Source organism: Scyliorhinus canicula, chromosome 3, assembly GCF_902713615.1.
Source record: "Scyliorhinus canicula chromosome 3, sScyCan1.1, whole genome shotgun sequence".
Classification (NCBI taxonomy): Eukaryota; Metazoa; Chordata; class Chondrichthyes; order Carcharhiniformes; family Scyliorhinidae; genus Scyliorhinus; species Scyliorhinus canicula.
The window spans coordinates 73,410,185-73,415,004 of NC_052148.1; the positions used below are offsets into that span (position 1 = coordinate 73,410,185).

At 44.5% G+C, this 4,820-nt stretch overlaps 1 long non-coding RNA gene across 1 annotated transcript; it reads right to left on the reverse strand.

Annotated features, from left to right (window-relative positions):
- Positions 1 to 1,902: 1,902 nt before the first annotated feature.
- LOC119962732 lies at positions 1,903 to 3,443 on the reverse strand. Its single transcript, XR_005459944.1, has 2 exons — positions 3,169 to 3,443; positions 1,903 to 2,931 (listed from the first exon to the last, which is right to left on the reverse strand). It is a non-coding gene; the product is annotated as an uncharacterized LOC119962732 (long non-coding RNA).
- Positions 3,444 to 4,820: the final 1,377 nt, after the last annotated feature.

Here is a 4,820-nt window from a genome sequence, read left to right on the forward strand (position 1 = left end):
ATCCAGGACAGGGTCATTTCCAGGGATGAGGTAGGAGAGGGGAGAGTCTCGGATATTTATAAGGAGCTCATGGGAGCAGAGGACACAGGGACCGAGGAACTGAAACTCAAGTGGGAGGAGGAGCTTGGTGGGGAGTTGGAGGGAGGTGTATGGGCAGACGCTCTGAGGAGGGTAAATGCAACCGCAACATGTGCCAGGCTCGGTCTGATTCAGTTCAAGGTGGTTCACCGGGCCCACATGACGGTGGCCCAGATGAGCAAATTCTTTGGGCTGGAGGACAAGTGTACTAGATGTGGGTGAGGACCAGCGAACCATGTCCGCATGTTCTGGCCGTGTCCAAGAATCAGGGGATACTGGCAAGGATTTGCGGACGTCATATCCCGGGTACTGAAAACAAGGGTGGCGATGAGTCCAGAGGTGGCGATTTTTGGGGTGCAGGAGGACCCGTGAGTACAGGAGGGGATAGAGGCTGACATTGTGGCCTTTGCTTCCCTGATATCCCGGCGACAAATACTGTTGGCCTGGAGGAAGTCAAAGCTCCAAAAGACCGAAGTATGGCTGTCGGACATGGCAAGCTTTCTCGGCTTGGAAAAAAAATCAAGTTCGCCTTACGAGAATCACTATCGGGATTCGCCCGGAGGTGGCAACCATTCATCGACTTCTTCAGGGGGAATCGTCAGCGGGGGGTGGGGGGTAGAATAGTGTAGAGTAGGGGGGGAAGAATAGGCAGGTCTATTTGCGAGAGAGGAACTGCTATTTGCACTATGTTTTTGGTAATTTGTATTTGCACACTAATGTATATTGTTACTGTTTACAATGCCAAAAATACCTCAATAAAATTGTCTGTTAAAAAAAGATAGTTTCACGGTCACCATTACTGAGACTAGCTTTATATTCCCTTGGCTGCCATGATGGGATTTTTACCCATATCCCCAGTGCATTAGCTTGGATGTCTGGATTACTGGTTCAATTACATTATCACTATGCCATCATCTTCTTCATGAAGATATAAAGTCCCCCCATAATTCTTACATTTCTTTGTATAGGCTCCAATAATGGGTTTTATGCTCTGAGCAATGATATAACTATTGTTAAGGGGCCTATACATTTCTCTCAGCAGTGTTTTCTGACTCTTGCTATTCCTAATTTTCACCCATACTGATTCAACTTCATGATCTTCAGAGGTCAGATCCCTTCTACTGTTTTTATGTCATCCTTTAATATAAGGTCTACCCCACATCCTTGGCCATTCTGTCTGTATTTATGAAATATTGTGTACCTGGAATATTTATTTTCCAAATTTGATCATCTTGCTACGTCTCTGAAACGGCGATTAGATCGAAATCATTTCCCTCCATTTGTGCCATTAATCCATCTATCCGATTACAGATGCTTCGTGCATTCAGTTAACAAATGTTTAATATGCTTACTTCTGTTCCCTTAAATGATCTATTCACGGATGTATATTTTTTGTTAAACTCCCTGCCCCACTCTGCTTGTCTTTACCCACATCTCTATACAGTTCCGATATCCCGACATTTCTCTTTGGATTTCTAAAACTCCCTTCATTTTCTGCCAGGGGAACGGCTCCCCTCCCCCCCCCCCACCGACTGTGGCGGCAGTGGACATAGTCCGTAGATGCCACCCATGACGACACACGACCGATGCCATTGGGAAATTAGCCCATCAGGGGTGGAGCATCGGGGGAGGGCCTCTGATGACATCCTGAGGCCATCCCAACAGCGTGCCACACACTCCTCGAGAACACCGTTATGAGAGGCGCAGCATCAGAAAAACAGTGCGTAAAAATGGATTTTCCGGCCGATCACCAAACGCGATTTCGGTGTCAGCAACCGGAGAATCCCTCACATGCGATCACAAATCAGACCATAACAGTTGTGCAATGACTGAAGATTTAAAAACATTTAATGTAAATTGCCGTAAATTACAGTATTGAACAGCTCAGAAATCCTGAAAAGTTTCTTCACAATAGAATTGTTACACATACCTAAGAGAGAATGAAATAGTAAAAAAAATTTTGTACTGGTGATCCTATGAACTCTTAGCAATTTGCTTACAGTATTGGTCTCCTCATAAAATAGTCACTTTCACTTCATACAAAGCCAACATGGTTATATCTCTCATTAAAGCAACATTTCACATTAGTACTAATACAGCACTGTACTCATGTAAATTCAAACATCTCTCATTTTTTATAGACCACTCCATAAAATATCTCATGGATTTAAATTGCTCAAAATCCATGACTTTTTGCAGCTTTATTCCACAAACAAAAATCTCACCACTGTTCATTCAGAAACAAACCTTTCGGCAAATACAGAAACCAACTACCAGCTGGGCTCAGGAAAGAAAGGCTTCGAGTTTACAATTTAACATTCAGTTATTGCAATTTTACAAACATGTGATGCAACATGAACCTTCAGTTTACAATGCTTTGCACTTTTTTTTTGTTCTCCGGGCGTGTAGTTTTCGATCTAATCCTCTCACCAGGATCTATTTATTATTCACCTCATTATGAAACAAGATCCTCTCCACATACCCACTTGAACATTTGAGAACCACAGCCGCTCTTTACAAACAGTGCCACTTGCCATCGAGTTGCTGACATGCCCGGGCTTGAATTCTTCCACTGGCAAAACCAATCCTACATCCGACAACTTGAGGGAGGAAAGTTCAGTCTTTTTGGTGTTCAACCTTGTTGATTTATAACCTTGATGGTGTAACCTTTTTGGTGTTCAACCTTGTTGATGTATAACCTTGATGGTGTAACCTTGATGGTGTAACCTTGTTGCTGGTCCGCTCAGGTGGACAGTTGAAACACCCTGATGGTGTTCAACATGAGCTGGAGGAAGTTAACCAGATCTCCAATATTTCTCAGCTTCACAGCACACTCCTTCATAAGCCTCCGATCTGAAAGCAGCAGAACACATCAGTTGAGACTTTTCATTTTCTGTCCAAAGTCAATGATTTTTATAACGAGACAATTAAATAAGAAGCAGTAACTGATGGCACTATGGGGTGGGGGGTATTTACACTGGGTTGGTGAGGGTCCCAGGAGTATTTACACCGGGTGGGGGAAGAGAGGCGCCGGGGGTATTTACACCGGTGGGGTTGATCTCAGGACACCGTGTGATCTTGGCCACTTACCCTCTCCCGGAGTGGGTTCCGGGGAGCCCGAGGTTTGTACCGATGAGGCCAGATGAACTTCCATCGTGCGTGTCGGTGGAGCCTGGACCATTGCGACTCTCTGACCTGGGCTGAGATGTCCTCCTCCTGTGGTGTGCAGAATGCGCGCCTTTAGCAGTGGCCTGAAGTCGGAGATTCTCAGACACACGGGCAGCAGCAGCCACTGAACACTGCACTGCCTCTAACTCTGCAGCACCGCCTCTCACTGAACAGCAGTGGGAACCTACCCGCTTATCTTAAGGCGGGTTTATATTTAGACCTTCTACGTATTGAAAAGGAAACTGATGAATTTCAAAACGTCATTTCTGGTTTGTCATAAGTGTTTACGCGGCCTGATAGGCGTTGACTCCCTTATAAGGATTTATGGAGGGAATTAAATACAAAAAGCTGAAATAATTTACTTCAGATTTTTAAAAAAAATCAAGTTTAACGTTATCTTCAACAGCCTCAATAATTGTTTAAATTATTTAATTCAGTCTTATTAAACTTCTGACAGGGAGATGGCTGCTTTTCTTGATTTATGTTTATAACCCAGACTTGAGTGTATTGGGCACCATTTCAAAATTTGAAGATGATGCAAGAATTGGAAGTATTGTGAACTGAGGAGAATGGTGATGGATTTTAAGAGGATATATATGGTGGAATGGGAATACACCTGGCAAATTAAATTTAAAGTGTGAAGTGATACATTTTTTGTCAGATGAATAAGGAGGTGAAATAAAATAGATTCTAAAGGAAAGACAGGCGCAGAGGGACCTGGGTATAGATGTGCCTAAATCATTGAAAGTGGCAGGATAGATTGAGAGAGAGCAGTCGATAAATAATAATATTAAACTTTATTGTCACAAGTAGGCTTACACTAACGCTGGAATGAAGTTATTGTGAAAAGCCCCTAGATGCCACATTCCAGCACCTGTTCGGGTACACAGAGGGAGAATTCAGAATGTCCAATTCACTTAACAGTCCGGGCTGGATTATCCAATCTGGAGACTAGGAGCTCTAGCTGCCGATACGGCTTGGGGAATTGCTGTGCCGTGCATGCGGAAGGCGGAGGCATGCAGCTGCCGCGCCGTGCTTCATGGCCGATGCTGCTCGCGGACCCGGTCCGCAAAATAGTCCCCTGCTTTGGCCAGCTCACGTGCCTCGGACCGTCACACCACAGTGACCCCCACCCCCGAATATGTCCACCCTTGCCCGCGGAACAGCCCAGCTTTACCAATCCATCCACGTAACTGTAGCCTTCATCCTCAGGACCGTGCTCTTCGGAGAAGAAAAAGTTAGATTTGTTAGACGTGTTCAAAATCATGAGGGATCTGCAGAGCATAAATGGGGAGAAGCTGTTGCCATTGGCAGATGGTCAGAACCCGCAGGTGATTAACAAATGAACTAGAGGTGATAGGAGGGAAAACCCCTTTATACAGCAATGGTTTTGATCTGGAATGCACTACTTGAGCGTGTGATGGGGACAGATTCAATCGCAGTTTTCAAATGGAAATGGATCATTTTAAAAAATATTTTTATTAAAATTTTCAACATTTTTACATTTTTACAACACAGAAACCCAACCCCAACATCACTCCCCACCCCCCCCTCCCCCAAAACTGCCCCCCTAC